Source organism: Gossypium raimondii, chromosome 10, assembly GCF_025698545.1.
Source record: "Gossypium raimondii isolate GPD5lz chromosome 10, ASM2569854v1, whole genome shotgun sequence".
Lineage (NCBI taxonomy): Eukaryota > Viridiplantae > Streptophyta > Magnoliopsida > Malvales > Malvaceae > Gossypium > Gossypium raimondii.
The window spans coordinates 8,862,171-8,885,089 of NC_068574.1; the positions used below are offsets into that span (position 1 = coordinate 8,862,171).

A 22,919-nucleotide genomic window follows, 5' to 3' on the forward strand; every position below is an offset into this window, starting at 1 on the left:
TTTAACTTTAAATTTTATAATAATTTCTCCTTATGCCCCTCATTTAAAGAAAATGGCATAATTTCTTCTTTAGTCCCTTTAATTTTTCTTTAATTTATAATTCAACTTTCACACTTTATGCAATTTAGTCCTTTTACCTAATTACTTTTAATTCATGCAAATTCACTTAACCAAAACCTAATTAACTACACAACTAACTTCGTAAATATTTCTAATAAATATTTACGAGTCTAATTTACGAAAACAGAGCCCCAAAAATAAACTTTCTAACACCCGTGACTATTGGATCGTTACAGGTTTTTAATGTACTATATTTAGTTTGATATTTAATTTTGTTTTTTTTATTAATTTTTTATCATTACAAATTTGAGAGAAGGAGATGGGTAACACAATGTGTAACACCCCTAACCCGTATCCGTCACCGAACTAAGGTTACGAAGCATTACCGGCATTTATAATTCAAATGAGCATAATTTTCAAACATTTCAAATCATATCAATAATCATTTTAAAACAATCCAAATCATACATATTTTTCCCTATACGGGCTCTCAAGGCCCTAAAAACACGTTAGAAGCAAGTCGGGACTAAATCGAAAACCCAAAGAATTTTTCAAGAAATAAGGAAAATTTTCAAAACTAGGGGGTCACACAGCCGTGTGGGTATTCAAAATAGGGACACATGGTCGTGTCACAGCTCGTGTCTGTACCCGTGTAACTCATTGACTTGGGTCACATGGCCAAGTCATACGCCCGTATGCCAGGCCATGTACCCTTCGAAATAACCCCACACGCCCGTGTTTCAAGCCGTGTGCTAGGCCTTGTAATAGCCTGACTTGCAACCCTTTAAAATCTACAGGGGACACACGACCTTGTCGCCTGGCTGTGTGTCACACACGGCTGAGACACACGCCCGTCTCTCTGCTTGTGTGGACGAAAATAGGTCATTTTACAAGCCATTTTTCTCACTCATTTTGGCATGCACCTACAATCAAAATTTCACATATATACAAGCTATAATAAGGCACCAAAATCATGCATATTCTAACTAATCAATCATGGTATAAGAACATACAACCAATATGCCCTTAGGCACCTCAAATGACAACATGTAATATGCATAATCATGTACTAAATTTGGCCAAAATATTCAACTAACTTCTAAACATATTTGCATTATACAAATCATTGAGTTTACTTACCGTTTACTAGCATTAACATTATATATGTCATTCTCAACAAAGTACCGTTTCACCATATTTCCAAACATACCAAACACTAAACAAAAATTAAGCATTATAACAACTTATAACTAAGCTAATTCACATAGCATACTTGAAGTATTCAATCATCATCATTTGACACCACAAGATTTATACAACTTCTATTTATATATATGTTCCAAAAGGTTTACCTAATTAAGCACACAAGTTTAACTATTTTTACTAGAAACAAGCATAATAAGTTACTTAAAACATTTACATCCATACAAAATATTCAATTATTATAGACCTTTTCCTAATTCATGCCACTTAAACCAACTAGTAAGAACCAAAATGACTACCAAGATGTTGATGATAGTGTGCGAGCTTCTGAGTCGATCCAATCAAAGCAACGATTCAAAAGGTCCTACAAGAATAAATCAAACTATTAGCCTCAAAAAGCTTAGTAAGTTCGATATTAGTTTCATTTATAATTAACTGAAAACTACTAAATTAATGCAATTTTAAATACACCAGCACATAGCTTGCTAGGCACATAGCCTGAATAATCGCCGACATAAAGCTTGCTAGGCACATAGCCCGAATAATCACCGGCACAAAGCCTACTAGGCACATAGCCCGAATAATCACCATATTTCTATTTCAGTAAGCATAACTTAGTAAAATCCATAATTCAACAAATAATGAATAGTATGGAATATTCAATAGATTAATAGTAACCATGTAACGAACTTACCTGGATTGAATCGTAGAAATTACAGAAGTTCAGGGACTACTATATTATTTTTCCTTTTCCTCGAATATATACGGATTCTTGATCTATAAGGTAAAACTTCTCAATTATTAACATATAATTCATTTAAAATCTCTTTTACAATTAATACCATTTTATTTTTGAATTTACACAATTACCCCAAACTTTTACAATTTTTGCAATTCAGGTCCTTTAACTTAAAATTCATCAAATTAACTAATTTTCTCAAATCAATAAATTATCCATACATTATAGGCCCTCAAACATCCCCTAATAAACATAAAATTAACTATCCAACCCTAATATTTTGACATATTCACAATTTAATCCTAAAATTAAGATTTAACAAAAATCTCTTCACAAATTCATTAAATAGCATAATAATGGCTCCAAATACCTAATATTCATAAAAAAATTCAATATTCATGAATGGACACTTCCAAAATTTTTAACAGAATCAAAAACAAAGGTACGGGCTAGTTGGGCCTAGTTGCAACGACCTCAAAAACATAAAAATTGTAAGAAACAGGTAAAAATTAAACTCACGTGCAATAAAAATGAAGAAACCGAACTCAGAGCTCCCTCCTATGGTGGTTTTGGCCAATTTTGAAGAAGAATGAATAGGAAACTTTAAAATTTCAATTTGTTTTGTTTTAATTTCAAGTAATTTACACTTTTACCATTATAATTACCTTATTTTATTATTTTGCATTAACATGCCATCCCACTATATTAATTTAGGCATACCTATTACCTAAGTCCTTCCTCCAATATTAATTAAACCATTTCATCACCTATTTGCTTTAATTTGCAAGTTTTTCACCTTTTTCAATTTAGCCCTTTTTCTTTAATTAACTATCTAATCGTTAATATTTCTAAACTAAATTTTAATACAACTCTAATGACTCTATAAGTATTCTAAAAACAATATTTATGAGTCAACACGACAGAATTTGTGGTCTGAACCACTGTTCCGTCACCACTAAAAATTGGGTTGTTACACAAAGCTTAAACTCTTATCTATATAATGCCAAAAAATAATAATTTTATCATTCCAACTTTGGCTTGGTTGTTGTCGCCTTTGTCTTAGTCCAAACCACACTAATACCGCTAAAAAATTATTACTTGTTTGATGTGAAATTTTATCTTCTTGAAAAAAGATGAGATTTTTTTAAAAAAATTAATGAAAATTGATTATTTTGATAACCAAAATGATAAAGAATTCAAAATTTGGAATTCTTAAAAACAACAAAAGTGTCGGAAGCAATGTCAATAAGACTAATGGGTCCAAATTGATATTTGACTACAAAAACAAGTAGTGCCAAAAGCAATGCTAAGTCCAATTCTAACTATTTCAAGTACAAGAAATGTAAAATGGAAAAAAGTAAACATGACAAGGGATGTTTATATAATTCAATTTCCCTACATCTGCGGGTCCTTGCCCTGAGAGAATTCACTATTTTAGTACCTCATACCACAAGTGTATTCAAGCTCAATATTCATTATCTTAATACCTCGTACAACAAGTGTATCCAAGCTCTAACACTCACTAGTATAGACTTTTTACTTTTGTACCTAAGATCTAAACATCTCTCCCTTTAAGTTTTACCCTTGAAACTCTCAACCAAGCAGCACACTTAACTATTACAAAAGTAATGCACTTTCTAAATAAGTTCCTCAATTAAAAAAACTAGGTTCGCCAAACTCAATACCAAACCTATACAAGTTCACTTACTTTATATGAGTATAGGCTTACTAACATAATCTGTAGTGACCCATTTTTAGTGGTATGAAAAATGGTAGTTTCAGAATCTCGTTTTTCAATGAAAGAGTCAGTAAAAATTATTTATTAATATTTACGAGTCTATATTAATGTTCTATTGAATTTTGGTCCGATAATTTTGTTGATTGGATGGTTAATAGGGTATAAGGACTAAATTATAAAAATCACAAAAGTTAATTATTATTGATTTTATTAGTTAAAAGGCTTAAAAGGTAATTATTAAGGTTTTATGTGACAATTTACCACTTTTTATATTAGTGGACGGTAAGGCTTAGTATTTAAATTGTTTTTATGTTAAAATTTTAGTTAAAAAATGGTTAAATATAAATTTGGTACCCAAACTTGTTTACTTCTCCCAGATTGGTACTTATAGCTTTCTTTTGTCCTAGATTGGTACTCAAACATTTTTTCCGTCCACTATATTTGTACTTGAGACTAACGGCGTTAAATTCAGGACAAGTGACGGAATAAGTTCGTGACACGTGGAATAAATGACATCATGATAATGTCATAATAAAAATATTAAAAATAAATAAAAATATTTTTAAGACTATTTCTTTTCTTTCTTTCTTTCTTTTTCCAAATGAGGTTTCTTCTTCCTAATCTCCTTTTTTTTTCTTTTTCCTGGTCACCTTTTTTCTTCCCAATTTCATTTTCTCATTCTTTTCTATACTGCTACTACTTCTTTGTTCGATGTAGAAGGTATTGAGTTTGACTCTTGGGCATAGAGGAAGTGGATTCAAATTCAAGCTACAAAGATCTGGATTACCCAATAAACCTGAAATGAAGAGCTCATTATTGAAACCCAGCAACTAATAATATTTCTAGGTAGTTGGATTTTTTTTGTTGGGGTTTTTTTTTGTTTACTTTGCTTTCTTTTTAGCTCATAGGTTTTGGGTTATCTCTATTTTATACTTAGATTCTTGATTCATCTTCATTTTTGGATTTTCTCATTCAATTTTGTTCCTCTTTTTTTAGTTTCTGGGTAGTTAGATTTTTTCTGTTTGTTTCCTGAGAAAATATGAGAAAGAACAAAATACATATTTTTTTTGCACATCAATGGCTACATAAGAGACGCAAGTTTCTTTTTTTTTTTTAACCTGTAAAACACTAAATATAGATTCTCTCACTTTAGGATTGTAGGTATACGCTAGCAAACCATGAAAAAAACTCACTACTTTATTTATGTTGCAGATCTAAGCTATGCATAAATTGTACATCCCATAAAAAACCAGAATTGTGTAATCCAGCACTATTATGTAATTTGTGAAAAATAGATAGTCGGTAATGGCAACAAATTGCAAAAGAAACAGAAAGAAAAATAAAGAACACACAGATTTTTACGTGGAAACCCTTGCAGGAAAAAAACCACAGGTAGAGGAGAAGATAATTCACTATGTCAAATTTGAATGATTACAAGAGGAGTAGACTATGTCTATTTATAGGTGTGTAAAATCATATTCTAATAAAGTAAAACGGAAGTAATGCAGTAAGGTTAAAACACCTTATTCAAATCAACATTAAATAGAGGAAGTATACTTTTATTCAAACTTCTCTTGCGCACTTGTATTTTGCCATTCGTATTTTATTTTACCATGAATTTGGGTCACATCTCTAACATAATTGAATGCTAGAATTTTTTTCCTAATACAACTCTTAAGGCTTTCTATATATTGGTACGATCAATGTACTGTAACACTTCCAATGAGTTTAATTTCAATAGTTCATATGTTTAATTGCTTTTTTCTCTTAATTTCTAAAAAACAAACATATTAGAAATTTTGAAATAAATTGATTGTATTTTTTTCTAGCATTAGTTTAGTAATTTAAATAATTAACAAAGCTTTTCAACTTAGAATTGATTGGATGGTGAGAAAGTGAGGGAAAATTTTTTAAGTTCCTAACAGAAGAAAGAAAGAAAGAAAAAGATAAAGCCAGAAAAATAAAAATAAAAATAAAAAAAAAGGAAATAAGGGGAAAAGAACAAAAAGAAAAAAGGTACAATAAGATGTTAAGTGGTGACGTGTGATTTGCCAATGTTGCCACGTCAGCAATAATTAACATTGTTAGTCTCAAGTACCAATGTAGTGGATAAAAAAAAGTTTAGGTACCAATCTAGGACAAAAAAACAATAAGTACCAATCTAGGAGAAATGGACAAGTTTGGGTACCAATTTTATATTTAACACTTAAAAAATTATGTTAAATAAAAGTTAAAAATATAATTAAAACATAAAAAAGTTGTCATCTTCTTTCCCATTTTCACTATCATTTTTTCAATCAAATTTACCCTAAGGAAGCCATTTTTAAGAGCTTGAGGTTCGGTCCTTGCATATCAAGAACAAAATCAACTAAAACTTAGTCGAGGAAAATGGAATATTGTAGACTAGTCCCTGACACCTTGTTTATTATCATTTTTCTAGGTAAGTTCATAAAATGTAGTATATGTATATGTATATGTAATTGAGATGTTATGATTGAATTATATATTGTGTTGATTGAATATGCTCTGAATTTATATACAAATTGGTACAAAAAAGTGAGGAATGGATTGAATTACAATAAATGATATTGTTGTGTAAGTTGTGCTCAAATGAACGATAGGATAGGATACAATTGGCATACCAATAGGGTTATTTGCGCATTGTATGGGATTATAGGTAGATGTGATTGACGAATGATAATATTTTGATTATACCAGAATCTAACATTTGTTGTGGATTACCGAATTTGTCTCAATACAAACCACTGCTACTGATTATCTCTACAGATATCCAGGTGTGTTTTGGAGGGATGTGTAGCCTACAGGCTTAGCACTTCAGTGCTCAGGTGTGTTTTGGTGGTTACCCGCGTATCCGTATATGTTTATTGTAGTTCATCGGGCTTAAAGGTGCAGATGAAAACTTATGTGACTGTTGATATGTATATGATGTGAATGGAAAATTGTTATATTGATTGAATGGATATAATAGTGGATATGTTTGATAAATCGAAGTAAATGGTATTAGAATGTGTTATGCTGATTTGATTCAAATGTTATATGAATTGCAAATAAGTTACTCACCGTATATTTGTGAATTGTGAAAACAATATATTATGTATCTAGATATTCTATTTAGTTAATGTATATCAAGGTGAGTTAATGTTCTAAACTATGGACTTCTTAAGCATTGAAATGCTTACTCGATTATGTTTCTGTTTCGTAGTCATCTTTAGCTGTAACACCCCAAAACTTTAATTTTGGGAATTGTGAATGTGTGACACAAAATATTTGTCTTCTTTAGTGGTTATGTGTTCTGGATGTGTTTGGGAGGTCCCAAGTTCAAGCCAGAACTTGGGAAAATTTTAGTATTTTTATGAATAAGCTCTATCTTTGGTCAATAGGTTTTTAAGTAAAAGTTGGCAAATAATTAATAGAATAAGTTTGCTGGTCTGGTGGATAAGTGGAGTGTTGGTGTGAAGAAGGTCCTGTGTTCGAATCTTGGCGTGGGCATTATTTTTGCTCGTGCGTCTAAGAGAGTTTGAGATGGACTAAAAATATGAGTAGTGGATTTAGTGGGGAGTTTGATGGAGAGAAATAAGGGATTGGAGTGGTTATCAAATATTTTGTTCATCTTTTTTTTCCTTTTTTTTTACTTTCCCCAAAATCCCTCTACCCTCTTGCCATTTTCTCTTCATTGCTACCGAATTTATGCTCTCTTTCACACTTCATCTTCTTGATTTTTCTTTTCTCACTCTGCCTCTTGTCGCTCCACGTTTGTCTGTAATCGTTCGGTAAGTTTTAGATAAGTGATTTGTCTCCATTTGTAACTTTTTTCTGAAGCGTTTTGTTTATGCCAATTAGGGAGGATTCAAGGGCTCGTAATCACCAATCAAAGTTTTAGTTTGTGTGGCAATTATTGTTCATCGGTTGAAGGTAAGGTTTAGTCGCTTATGGGTTAAAATCTCGATATGAGTTAGATTTGGGATCACTTTATGTGAGATTAAAATAGTGTTATTTGTTCAATTATAGGCTTTGGAGTGCCCTGGGATTATTTTAGCATCAAACAAAACCAGGTGTGTACCAGAAATGCAGAAAATGGGATTAGTTTGTGTGGCAATTATTGTTCATCGGTTGAAGGTAAGGTTTAGTCGCTTATGGGTTAAAATCTCGATACGAGTTAGATTTGGGATCACTTTATGTAAGATTAAAATAGTGTTATTTGTTCAATTATAGGCTTTGGAGTGCCCGGGGATTATTTTAGCATCAAACAAAACCAGGTGTGTACCAGAAACGCAGAAAATGGGATTCGGCGAAAAGCCGAAATTGCTTATTATTTGGATGGCAGCAGTAGGCTAAATTTGAAAAATCATCATAAATTATGAAAATCGAATTAGAGGAGGAAAAAAATATGGAATTAAATCATATTGAGTCTAGTTTCTCATAGAAGAAACGGTGTAAGTAACGGAATTGTAAATCGTGAGATATAATAAGTTTTGTGAGACAAGGTCAGAATGAATTCGGGTTCCTCTATTCTAACTTTGGAAAATCATCAAAAATTGGAGAAAAATAATTAGGGGTTAAAATTTTCATTTTTAAATTACTAATGAATCTATTTTCAATAAAAACAAATGAAAACATCATCAAAATTTTTACTAAGAGATAATTAATTTTTAGCAAAGAAAGGTCGAAGCTGTCAAATAGCAGAACAGGGGTAAGATTGAATATTTTACTATACTTATTGGCTGAACCAAAAATTCTAAAAATTTTATGGTAGAAAGGTATTTGAGTCTAGTTTCAAGAAATCAAGCGGATTTTAATTTGGAATTTTGTAGCTTAAGATATATATAATTTAGTAACAGTGACTCAAGTAGACAGCTTTAAAGGAACATATAAGTAAATAGTGAAAACATATATGAATATTTAGCTAGCATGGGTTACATTAAAAATGGACTACGTGACCAAGGCCAATTTGGGCCGTGTGGGCCCACACAAACCAAGGCCAATTTGGGCCGAGTGGGCCACATGGGTGTGTGGGCCCACACGGACAGACCACATGGGCGTGTGAGCCTATTTTTACTGAATTGATTGCTAAGGTTGCATGGGTCACCCAAGTCGACTGTGAACCTACTGTAGGGTCGGTAAGCATCACTTAGACCCCTAATTGCACGAACTAACTGTTTTATTTATATATGTGTTGAGCATGATGATAGTATGCTTGTATATTGAACTAGTTATATGTATTGATGTCCTAAGATAGCATGTCATGATTTGTATGTTGCATTGCATAGGGTTGGGTTCATTATATTTGGAGGAAGTGTATTGAAAGGCTCTTAAGCCTAACATACTGGCAGCTCAGCTACAAATTATTGTTTTGTGCCGCACTCGGTACTACCTGGAGTGTATGGATGGATGGGTTGATTTGATCCCCACATGAAGTGTAGGGTTGGACGGAGATGGTGTGTAGAGGCTGGTTGGGTAGGACTTTGTTACTGAATACTGCATGACTGCTACTGATACTGGGATGGGCTAAGGCCCTACAAAATATTTGATACTATACTGGGATGGGCTAAGGCCCAAACTGTTACTGATATTGAAAAAGGGCTTGCCCAGGACTGATTAAACTGTGCACTATGATTTACTATTGTTTATTTTTTGTAGGATTACACACTGAGTTTTTCGTAAACTCACCCCTTTTGTTTAAATGTGCACAGGTAATCCCCAGATCTAGACGGATCGGTGCAGCGGAGGACCCGACGGTGACCACGGTTTTGGACTTTCATGGTTTTTAACTCATATTTACGATAATTGGTTTTATTTCTATTCTATTTTTATTGGCTAAGTTTTGGGGTTGTAATTGAACTTTTGGACTTTGGTTTTGGGTTTTAATTATCTTTACGTTATGTACTACAACTGTTAGTAGCAGGAAACCTCAGTTTTCAAAAGAAACAAATGTTTTTCCTAAATGCACGATTGTTTAATCTGTTTTAAAAGCTTCCGCAAACGAATAACGTTTTGAAACTATCAATTAAATGAGCAACACAATTTTGGAACTAATAAGATATTAAGATAAGGAATTCAATAGAAATGGTTTTAACGCGATGACACGATTTTCAAACACCCTATCATGTGACATCACTAGATCCGACCATAACGTCTGGACCGGGTTTGGGTTGTTACATTAGCCAAACTCGGCTATCGGGATCACTTAATAGCTCATACTATCCAGCTTCTGTCTCGATAGTCTTTTAATCGTTGAACTCGATTATGTGGCATGTAAATAGGGATTGTAATGTGTATATATATCATTTTGAATGTGAATCTTTAAGTATAATGTATAAATATGAGCCTAATAGCATGGTGGTAGTTATACATGAAGCATGAAAATGGTCAATTTTGAATGTGGATATTTGGTTAATATGCTAAGCTTGGTATGCTTGAATGTATGGTGAATGAATTTAGACATTATTAGATATAAATGACTACATGGATGTAATAGCTTGATATTTGGAAAATGCTTGAATTTGGATAGTTTTGTGTGGTGAGCTTATATGTTCACTAATGGTATCGTGGTAAGTTATGTGTTAAGGTATAGAATGGCATATTTTGATGAGGATTTTTGGTTATATATAAGTGTTAGATATGAATGATGAGTTATGTTTGATTGGTAGATGAAAACACTAGTTATGCTTTAAAAAATGTCAAATTCATGTGTAATGGCTTGGTTAATCTTGTGGTTAGTTAAATGGATGTTTTGGTATGTATTTAAGTCGATTTTGTGCATGTTTGAATAGCAAAATAAATATCATTTCTGACTTTGCTGTGGCTTGGCATGAATTAGGTACCAAATGACCTAATTTTACCAAAAATAGAGTCCTCGTTGCAACATAGAATTCTTCTCGTCGTAACATCGACCAAAAGCCTATGACGTCCCAACATCAAGTGGTCTGATGTTGAGACGTAACTCAATCTCTGGCGACGTCACAATGTGGGAAATGTCTCATCACGGCGTGGAGTCCAAATTTTTTAAACTTTTCAATTTGGTCATAATTCATGCTCTAGTCACCAATAAAGCTTCCGTAAGTTCAATTTAGTCTCGATTTCTATTTTAATGAGATCATATGATCATGATTAAGATAAGAATGATTATTGTACGATTCTTTTAATGTTTTTAGTTTTGATTACTGTAGTAACATCTCATAGCTCGATCCAAAAATCAGACCGGGTAAGGGGTGTTACATAATCAATTCTATACAATCAATTATCCCTTGAACTAAGTAAGATAAATATTACATAAATCTACATGATAATTCTTCTATCAACTAAGGATATGTTTTCTTGACAAGGTAAGATTCTATATTCTCCTTAGTTTAATGGTATCAATTGCTTTGATCTAACCCCAATTAGTCTTCAAGTTACCATGCATGGTTAGATTGGATATTAAGGATGGGCTGAAAAGTATCTCAATCAACCAAGTAGATCTCATCCCAAACATATTTGTTACCAAAATTTATAAATCCAAACATGGAAAACTTTATAGAGTTACTTGTGCTACAGTTAGTTGACATTGTTCCAGGCACCAAATGAAAAAATGCCTTAACAAGGACAACATGTTAAAAGAAATGAAAGTAATGCATTTATAAAACATGGTAGATCAATTGGCTCCAACAATGAAAATTCTTGTAAAAGAAAATAATAAATCAATTAGTTTTTTTCTCCATGCGATGCACTGGTTGATTGTGTGTATTAATTAAAATATATTATATTAAATTATTAAAATTGGTACAAAATTTTGTAACATTTCATAAATAATATTATTGAAAATGTAAAATTAATATAAATTTTAATTTTTAAATGATGATAGTTTAAATTATAATGAATATAAATTAAGATTACGATTAATATTTAAAATAAACTTGAATGCTTTGATATTACTCCACATTATAATTTTAGCTTTACTCCTAAAAAATGAGGTATAATATAATTTAAACAGTGAGAGAAAAAAATTATGTAAATTAAGTTATTAAACAAAAAATTTAAAGAAAAGCTATACAAAAAATATGCTTGTTCATGCTCTCTCATTGTACAAAGTAAAACAGAGGGAATATTTATCATTTCAATTAAAGTTTCATTTAATTTTTATGAAAAGAAGTCTAAGAGTGCTCTCTTAGGTCTCCCGAAGAAACAGTGAGTACTGTGGCTGGGATGAAGACAAGCGGTGACTTCGGGACGATGGAAGATAGGAATGATATTGCCCTTCTCGAAGAAGAATTAATCCAGCTAGCAGTGAAAAGTTCATTAGTGGTTCCATCTGAAAACCCGACGCTGATCTCTTCGGTTTGGACTAGGAAAACTTACAATCCAAATAGTCTGAGAGCACAATTGAGGAGCATTTGAAAAATAAAAAAGAAATTTGAGATCCTTGTTGCAAGTCAAAATTTGTTCACGATATCTTTCGAAGATGAGAAAGACTTAGAATAGATCATAGAAAGGCGTCCATGGCTTTTTCGAAAACAATTAATTATCTTCGATAAGTTGCTGCAATCTTTTGAGCGAAACAAGATTCGACTTGTCTATTCTCCGTTTTGGATAAAGGTTAGCCCGTGCCCACCTGAATGTGATAAGGACTTGATGCATGCAGTTGGATCTACTTCTAAGGGTGTAATTTGATCTGAGGTAAAAGACGAATTTTTTCGAATTAGAGTTAATTTTGATGTTCAAAAAAATTTACGAAGAGGTATTTTTGTTTCACCGAATGGACAAGGAAAAATATGGCTCTCTTTTAAATATAAAAGTCTCCCGACTTTTTGTTTTGGGTGTGATCGATTGGGTCATGGGGTTGAGTGTTCGGAGATACCTTCTGGAGATCGTTTTAAGGCGGATGATGATTATCCTTTTTTCACTAGCGCTTAAGGCAGAATCCTCCATATTAGGGAAAGAGAGTTTATTGTTTGGCTCTTTGATGAAAAATCAATGAAACAATGTTTCTACATAGGGGGAAGCGGTGAGCAGAGATGATGGTTTCTTACCAGAAATTGTAAAACAGACTCACCGGATGGTGAAGGAAGGTTACTCAGAGAAGAATTCTACTGATTGGGAAATGAGAATAACGCGGTAAAATTTTAGGGATATTGAGGCTAACTTATCGCCTCAATTTACGCCTATAGAAGGGGAGGACAAGTCCAACAAAAACTGGTGTGTTGAGGTAGACAATTCAAAAGACAACTCTAAGATGGAAGAGCCTACCAATTTAATAGGAGCCCATCATTTGGGCCACAAAAAGAGTAGTTGGCGTTGCTTAGTCAATAGACATAAAATTAATTCCAACATGTCTGAGATAATGATAGGTAAGCGAAAATTTAATCAAGAGTCAGCAGAAGGTCCCGAACCATATTCTTATGTTGAAGACGTAACAAAAAGAGTAAATTTTGATTATGGAAATTCAGAAGCTTTTACGATAGTAGAGGCTTTGCGGCCTATTACGAAGGAAGATGTCGATTCTTCACAAACTTTATCGGTGGCTGCCAAATGGTCAGCCAATGGGAAACAATGAAACTCCTATGTTGGAATGTCCGACTAGGGAATCCTCAAGCTACTCGAAGGCTTCAACACACGTTGAAGCTCTATAAACCCCAACTGGCCTTCTTAATGGAGACAAAATTGGATCGCAATCGAATGGAAAGTGTTCAAAAACGATGTGGCTTTCATAATGGATTGGATGTTTCAGCTAATGGTTCGCGTGGTGGGTTAAATCTTGCCTGGAATGGGAATCATTTAATTCAAGTTTATAGTTACTCAAACAACCACATTGAAGTGGAAATTAATGAAGAAGATAACTCAACTAAGTGGAGGTTTACTGGATTCTATGGTAATCCAAGACAATTAAATAAACAGGAGTCTTGGAATCTACTTCGCAGGTTACGAAACACTTGATCATTATCATGTTGTGTCTATGGGGACTTCAATGATATTATGTACGCACATGATAAAATTAGAGGGGCAACAAAAGATAAAAGGAAAATGGAAGAATTTCGAAAAACTTTGGGAGATTGTGCTCTGACTGATATGGGTTTCAGTGGATAAAAGTTTGCTTCAAAAAGGGGCAATTTTGTGGAAACAAATATAAAAGAGAGACTCAAAAAGAGAGTGGAAAATATGGAGTGATTGAATTTGTTTACTGATTATTCGGTACAACATCTACCCCATTCTTTCTCTAACCATTGTCCAATTTTCATTCAAACGGTGCCAAATGCAAAATGCTCTGGGAGTATCGTTTTAAATTCAAGTCTTGGTGGATACTTGAGTCTTCATGTGAAGAAGTTATCAAGAAACTGTGGAATGAGAAGTCAGGAAATGTTTTGGATAAATTCTAGTATATTTGGGTTGGCCTACAAAGATAGGGGAAAATATTAAGGGAGAACATGAAAGGAGATCGAATAATCTTCAAGAAAGATTAGTTGAACTTGATGGCATGGCTAGAGATGATAGTACGTTTGCTGCGATTATTGATGTGAAATTAGAATTAAATTGGGAGATGGAAAATGAGGAAATGTATTGGGAACAGAGAGCTAAAGCGAACTGGTTACGCCAAGGGGATAAAAATACGACTTTCTTTCATAGCAAAGCATCTCAAAGACACAGGACGAAAAAAATACGGGGGGTTGGAAAATGCTGATGGTATACTCAAAACAGAAGATGAAGATATGGAAAATATTATAAGAGATTACTTTATGGGGCTCTTCTAATCAAGTGGGGTCAGTGACACTAATCATCTCCTTTCAGGTGTTAATCGAAGTATCAATGAAGATATGAATCAGTTATTAATTGCAAAATATAAGGAGGATGAAATAATTGAAGCATTCAACAGTATATGGCCAACCAAAGCCTCTGGACCTGATGGGTTTCCAGCCATTTTTGTCCAAAAATTCTGGCATACAGTAGAGAATGAGGTCAATTATTTTTAATTAGAGGTCCTTAATGATGGTAAATCTTTAGAACCTTTGAATCATACGAATATTGTTTTACTCCCAAAAAACCCTTACCCGAAAAATCCTTCAAACTTTAGGCCAATTGGCCTCTACTCGGTATTCTATAAAATCATCTCAAAAACTATAGCAAATAGATTTCAAAAAGTACTTGATATTTGCATTGATTCAACTCAAAGCACTTTTGTATTGGGAAGATTAATTACTGATAATGTACTTCTCGCATACTGTTAGAGATTAACCCGATTAAGCAAGGAAAAAGTAAAAATAACATAAGAAATTGAAAAATTGAACACATAAATTTAACGTGAAAAAACTCTTCCAAAGAGGATAAAAAATCACGGGCAAAGATAATTTTACTATAATGACAAAAGAAACGAATAGTACAAAAAGATGGAGATAAAAACTAAACCCCAAAAACCCAAAAACAAAGAACCCTCAAAAAGTAAACACAAAATTCTCTAAATGTGTTATGAGTTCTAATATCTAATGGGTGTATTTTCTAAGGTTGTAAAAGAGCCTATTTATAGGCTAAATTCATATGTCAAATAATAAAATAATCTAAACTAATCAGTGTTTGATTGAAACAAATAAACAGAATTTAACTAGAAGATTATTTCTCAAATTTGACTAAAATAAGAGTCATACTTAACAAGTCTCCACCTTGACTCATATTTCTACAACGCCATCTTTGTCAAAGCTTGCCACAAGCCTATCTTGAACTATGGAGGAATTAACCGAGTCGAATCTGTGCTTAGAAACTGGAAGACTTCTAGCCTTCGACTTGTACACTGCCAAATCAACACTAACCCGGGTCTAATTTTCATGAACACAGTGCCCTAAATTTTCTAAACCTGCATCCAAAATAGAACCTCTCTTCAAAGAAACAGTCATACATTTTTCCCTCCTATGACCAAGTTGCCTCCACTCTAAATGAGTTAACTTCGAATCTGTAATGAACGAGGGACGTCCGATTTCACCAGTCACTGTAGAACCTTCCAGAATATAAAGACTGCCAATTCTTTTACCTTTTAACAAAATGATAGCTCCATGATATACTTTAATGTCGCTCGACTCGATGTTGATTCTACATCCTTTCAAGTCTAAAATATTAAAGGAGATGAGATTCTTTCGTAAATCAGGTACATACCTGACATCTGAGAGTGCCTTAATCGTCCCATTGTATATTCTAATTTTAATAGTACCAATACCAATTACCTTACTAGATGAATCGTTTCTCATGCGCACAACTCCACCTTTAACTCAACTGTATGTGGAGAACCATTCTCTATTGGGACACATGTGGAAAGAACATCCTAAATCTAGGATCCACTCGGACGTGAACTTGGAGTTATCGCTCGTTGACACTAGCAAGAAATCATCACAGCTTTCATCGGCCAAATTAGCACCAGCTACATCTTCCTCGTTACTCTCAGTGGCTCTTTTATTTCGCAGTTTATAACAATCTGCTTTCACATTACCTAACTTTTTACAATAATGACACCTTTTGTCTCAATTCTTTGATGCTATCAAAACGGAAGCTTGCCTATCTACCTTGCTATCCAAATGAAGTTCATTGTCGAGTTTGTCTCTACTCAACAAATGACCCTTCACATCTTTGAATAAGAGTTTGTCTCTGTCATAAATTAGGGTCCCCCTGAAAGACTTGTATGAAGGGGGTAAAGAACACAATAATAGCATAGCTTGATCTTCATCATCAATATGAACCTCAGCATTCTTTAAATCATTTAAAAGAGTAATGAATTGACTGATGTGATCTCTAAAAAGATCACATTCATTCATATGAAATGTAAATAGACGTTTCAACACTAAACGGTTAACCAGAGACTTAGTTGCATAAAGAGTTTCTAACTTTTTCCACAAGGCATATGAGGTCTTCTCCATCAATACCTCCTGCAATACCATATTCGTGAGGCACAACTGGATTGTAGACAAAAACTTTTCATCAAGCTCTTCCCATTCTGTTTTATTTAGATTCACATGCTTTTTCCCGGTAACAACCTTTTTCAAACCGAATTGAACTAGAATTGCCATCATCCAAACTTGCCACAGATTGAAATTTGTCTCACCATCGAACTTCTCAATTTTAAACCTTGTTACTACCATATCTGAATAGGCTGATTTATGAAAATTAAACTAGCTCAGATACCACTTCTTAGAGATTGACCCGATTAAGCAAGGAACAAGTAAAAATAACAGAAGAAATTAAAAAATTGAACACACAAATTTAATGTGAAAAAACTCTTCCAAATAGGAAAAAAACCACGAGCAAAGATAATTTTACTATAATGACAAAAAAAACGAATAGTACAAAAAGATGGAGATAAAAACTAAGCACTGAAACCCAAAAACAAAGAACTCTCAAAACGTAAACACAAAATTCTCTAAATGTGCTATAAGTTCTAATATCTAATGGGTGTATTTTCTAAGGTTGTAAAATAGCCTACTTATAGGCTAAATTCATATGTAAAATAATAATAAAATAATCTAAACTAATCAGTGTTTGATTGAAACAAATAAACAGAGTTTAACTGGAAGATTATTTCTCAAATTTGACTGAAATAGAAGTTATACTTAACACATACGAAATTCTTCATTCTATGTAGAACAAAAGGGTGAAAAAAAAAGTTTTTATGGCACTTAAGATCGACATGAGTAAAGCATACGGCCGGGTTGAGTGGGAGTTCTTGCAGCGAATGATGGCCAAAATGGGTTTTGATGAGTTATGGATTTGACTTCTCATGCATTGCATTAGTATTGTCTCGTATTCAGTTGTTTTAAATGGTGTATCAGGGAAGGTGTTTACTCTGGAGAGAGGCTTGCGTCAAGGGGACCCTTTGAACCCTCTCTTGTTTCTTATTTTTAGCGAAGGGCTTTCAACTTTATTAAAACTTGCAAATGAGGAAGGGGTTTTAAGAGGGGTTAAGGCGAGCAGAAGAGGGCCTCAGATTACTCACTTTTTTTCCACTGATGGTTGTGTTTTATTTGGGGAAGCAACTGACAGAGGTACCACAACTTTCGAAAAGGTTTTAAAAGAATATGAAATTTGTTCGGGGCAATGTGTTAACTATGGGAAGTCGACTGTGTTCTTTAGTTCAAAGACCAGTGATACAGTCTGAGTTGTTATTTCAAATGGGTTAGGGGTCAAAAGGTCCAATAACTCCGAGAAATATTTGGGATCGTATAAAAACGAAAATTGATAGCTAGAGTACCCACCTATTACCATAGGGAGTAAAAGAGGTTTTCATAAAAAGCCATTTTACAAGCAATCCCAGCTTACACAATGGCATGCTTTCTATTACCTAAATTAATATGCGAAGATATGGAACAAACAATAGCAAACTTTTGGTGGCAAAAGGGTCATGCGAGACATGGGATACACTGGTGCTCATAGAATAGATTATGCGAATTAAAAGAGTTTGGTGGTCTTGGTTATTGTAATTTAGTAAAATTTAATTTGGCCCTTCTCGCAAAGCAAGGTTAAAGATTAATTGAAAATCCTAAGTCTCTTCTAGCACGAACTCTAAAAGCCAAATATCATCTGAATTCTGACTTGTTAAATTCAGAGCTAGGAAATTTACCTTCATATACTTGGAAAAGCATATGGGCTGCGAAAGGTCTCTTGCTAACTGGATTATGCTGGAGGGTGGGCAATGGACGTGACATTAAAATCGAAGACGATGTATGGGTTCCGAATGCTGAAGGTTTGCATATTCAACAAATGGTTAGAAGGCAGAATATCAATAGGGTAGCAGATCTTATTGACAGCAATAATAGATTTTGGAAAACTGAGTTGGTTTTGAATACCTTTGCTAAAGATGATGCTCAAAAGATTCTCCTAATCCCACTGGCTCATATTTCTCATGATTATTTTTTGGCCTGGGGGGGTGAATCAACGGAAGAGTATATAGTGCGGAGCGGATACAAATTACTATTACAAGGTAATTTTCTCGATGATAATAGTTACAACCCGATTGATAATAGGAAATGCTACAAAAAGTTGTGGAACAGTGACCTCCCTTCAAAATTAATTATTACAGCCTTGAGAGCCACTCTCAACTTTTTACCTACACTAGTAAATCTAAGAATAAAAAGATTAACTAATGAAGTTGTCTATCCAAGATGTATGCAAGGACAGGAGAATAGGAAACATATCTTTCGTGATTGTGCTATTACAAAGGAAACATGGGAAAAAGCAAACTACGCATGGCCTCATGATATATCTCATATGGAATTCATGGATTGGTTTACCTGGATTATGCTAAATAGTAGGATTGATGTATGTCGAACCTTTGTTTATGCCATCTGGGCTATTTGGACCGCTAAAAATCAATGGATTCATGAAGGTCACAAGAGATCTAGAGTAGAGACGGCAAAATTTATTATACAGTATTTACAAGATTTAAAAGATATTAATCAAAAGCATCTTGCCTTAAGTCCGGAAGCTGTTATATGGAGACCTTTGGAACAAGGATTCTATAAAATAAACTTCGACGCTGCTGTTGACATCAAAAAATACAGATCTTGCTCAGGAATAACTGTTAGAGATTTTAATGGAGACATTCTAGCACAAAAACAATAGTTCACGACAACATACCTTCAGGATTCGCAGCTGAAGCCATTGCATGTCTGCAGGCGGTTATCATGGGTAGGGATCTGGGATTAAAGCATGTCACAATTGAAAGCGATTCTCTGACGGTAATTAAGAAAGCCCAAAATACAAGTAGGGATAAATCGGCAATAGAACCATATATCCAAGATATTAAAGAACTGACTATAGTTTTCTATGATTGCAAGTTTAAACATGTAAGATGAACAACAAATGAACATGCGCACAATTTGGCATCGGAAGGGTTAAAAATAGAGAAAAATGCATACCTCGTTTATGGAACTGCTGGTCCAAATATCACTGAAGCGGAGGTCGATCGGGGATGGAGTTGAAGTCCATATCAAAACAAAACCATTAAAGGGTTATGTGGAATATTATAAGATAGTTAATCGATTTCAGTCTATTGATCTTCTCCAGAAGCTGTTGGTTTGTGAAGCATATATTTTCATAAGAGTATTCTAGAAGAAGACAGCTCATAAAGTTGGGTTGCTACTCTCCGTTTTCTCTTTTTCCGTTTTAGATTCTTATTTCTTTTACTATTGGTTTTGATAAGCCTAGTAGTCCATGTTTTTCTATTGGGCCGTGTTTTGTTTTCTTAGGATTATTTGTTTGGACTTTTTTACTATTTATACAACCCATTATTTTATTCAAAAAAATATGCTTGTTCAAAAAGAAAAAGAAAATATACAACTGGTAACTAAATTAATAAATTAATTTATATGATTTCAATAATATCTTTGATATCTTTCTTATTTATCTATTAAAGAAAAAATATTTGTATGAAATTCAATTTTAATAATTAAAAATGAGTGCATGAATGAATGTGTAAATTTTAAATTTTATAGACTTGAAGTACATATTTGTATTTTCCAATATTGGATATTAAAAATCGTATAAGGAATTAATATTAAAAATAAAATAAAATTGGACTAAGTGTGTACATATTTAAAAAATTCATAATCTATGACTAAATCAATCATAGCAAAGATTATTGACATAAATGATCCTTGTTATATGAATGGGTGTTCAATGTTGATATATTTTTATAAGGGAATTAGATTGAAATAATATACATTTTAAACTTTAGTCAATAAAGACATGTGGCAAATAATTATCGTGCCAGGTGGCAAATAATTATTGTGCCAAATGGAAATTTCTTAACTATGCCACATTGGTCATATAGTGGACGCATGTGCTCTTGAAACGACCTAAGACGTAGCTAATTATTAAAACTCCAAAAGAAATTCAGGTACTTGAAATTGAATATGAAAATAATAAAAATAAAGATATCTCAGTAAGTTATATTAATACGAGCAAATGTGGAACCAAGAATGAAAAGTTATTGACAACGATTTTGCATGTAATAATATTGTTGAGATAATAAAAGAAAATGAGGATCTTGAATGAATTTGTTGAGAAATACAAACATGGAATAAATTGGTCAAAAAATTAGAAGGACGCAATTCAAGTAGAATTAATTTTGTAAAGTTTACGGACTAGTAGTTCAAATATTTAAAAGTATAAAGTTAGTGAAGGTACAAGTGAAGTAGTTTTACAAAACAAAAATAAGAGAATGAAGTTTTTCACTAAGTTGACATTTGATTATGAGAAAATATAACATTCTTTTGTGATGGATGCAAGAGCCTTTAAATATCTTATTAGTCTAACAATTCATGCAATATCTTACACGTGTCTAGTGATTGTTGTTACACATTTTATATGAATCATTATATACTCAAGTTTTTATTAAAATCCTTGAAGGATTTAAAATCTTTGAAGCATATAGAAATTTCGGGAAATTTTTCAATACCTTTATGTAAATATTTATGGATTTGATTTGAACATATGTATTATTATAGAAGGACCATAATCAAATTTTGTTATGATTATTGTTGGAACTTTTATGAGATCAAAATATATTTCCTAAAATTATTCCTAACTCATGACTTCTAGAATAATGGTGAAATAAACGTCAAAATCATTCAAGTGATCATTTGAAAAGCTAGTATTAAAGATTAGAATATGTAGAATATGAGGTATTATGTAATCTTGTTATGATAAAGAGTTAATATCTGTTGTACTTTTTTTCCTTTAATCGAGGTTTTTCACACTGGGGTTTCTTAGTAAGTTTTTTAATGAGGCAGCATATTATGCATATTATAGAAGGATTTTATCTTAGTAAGGTTTTAACAAGACACATTGTGTAATACCTCGATATCCAACCCGATCGTTGGATCCAATTTACAAGGTGTCACATTTGTTTCCAGAGAAACTACGATCAACTACATTCAATTTATATTATTAAATGATCAATTTCAACTAATCATGCATACAATACAATATACAATAGTTTACTTATACGAACTTACGAAACCTCTAAAACTAACTCGAGGTCAAAATAGGATCAAATTTTAATATTTTCAAATTATTGGGTTCACGCCGCGACGTCAGGAGGTTCCTCGTCGTGACACAACATAGTGAGTAGGTCTCGTCACAATGACCAAAGCCTGACATCACGCCGTGGAATGACAACCTGGTTTTGTCGCGCAGTAGACATTCAACATCATGACATAACATGACATACTGACTTCAAATGGTCAAGTTTTGGTATATGTTTACATTCACCTATAAAATTCAAATTCATTTGTACTACAATTTCAACACCCAAAACACATATCCAATGAATTCTAACAAAGTTAACATACCATTCATACACATAAAGTTCATATATACATGTTGAAATCTCACATCTATTCCATTCTTGGCATTTACCAAATCCTCTTATTCATTCATATGTATAGAGAACCAAAATGGCTACAATTGAGCTATTTTCATTATATACCAATTCTTACTACAAGGATTTAAGGTATTGATCATGTCAAGTTACCATTTAAACATTAAATGTTCACATTTTAAATCAAAACTGACTTTAACTAGGTACATGTCATATAATGAACCAAAAAGAGACTTTACAAACATTGATGAGTCGAGGATTACAGGCTGGAAGCTGGATTCAATGCTCGGGACCTCGAGATGTACCTAAACTTGTGCACGGGAAAACAAATCGTACACTAAGCAATAAAGCTCAATGGTATTTTCGTGATTCAAATCAAAATAATATAAGTTTCAATCAATTGCATACATTCAACTTCAGATCCTAATAACAATCAATTCATATACAATTCATGCTCATCCTTTATCAACATATATCTATATGTGCCACAATTACACCAATTCTATCAAATGTATCAACTATACATTACCTAAATTATCAATCTAAGTATCCATATCATACCAATACCATTAATGTCAATAATATTTGCATTCCTACTCAATTCTCAATATTTAATCATATCACATTTCGTTTCCAAATCGAATCAATTCATTCGTTATCTTACCATATCGACCCTCAGGCTCATTAACAAGACCATGCTATCAATAATCAATATCGTTTATAAATACCTATAATTCAACTTTATAACATTTAATCATTTTCCAAATATCAATAAACCAATTCACCATTTATATTCTCTATTAACATGACTCAGACTCGAACGGATACACAGA

The 22,919-nt window shown here is 32.8% G+C and overlaps 2 long non-coding RNA genes across 3 annotated transcripts; both read right to left on the minus strand.

Moving 5' to 3' along the window:
- Positions 1-1,294: 1,294 nt before the first annotated feature.
- On the minus strand, positions 1,295-19,107 carry LOC128033714 (uncharacterized). Of its 2 annotated transcripts, XR_008189696.1 has the most exons (3): positions 18,551-19,101; positions 18,325-18,441; positions 1,295-1,627 (listed from the first exon to the last, which is right to left on the minus strand). It is a non-coding gene; the product is annotated as an uncharacterized LOC128033714 (long non-coding RNA). The 2 variants fall into 2 exon arrangements; XR_008189697.1 differs by lacking the exon at positions 18,325-18,441 and having other exon boundaries at positions 18,995-19,107.
- A 62-nt stretch (positions 19,108-19,169) lies between these two features.
- LOC105778205 (uncharacterized) lies at positions 19,170-19,852 on the minus strand. Its single transcript, XR_001128588.2, has 3 exons — positions 19,622-19,852; positions 19,341-19,399; positions 19,170-19,242 (listed from the first exon to the last, which is right to left on the minus strand). It is a non-coding gene; the product is annotated as an uncharacterized LOC105778205 (long non-coding RNA).
- Positions 19,853-22,919: the final 3,067 nt, after the last annotated feature.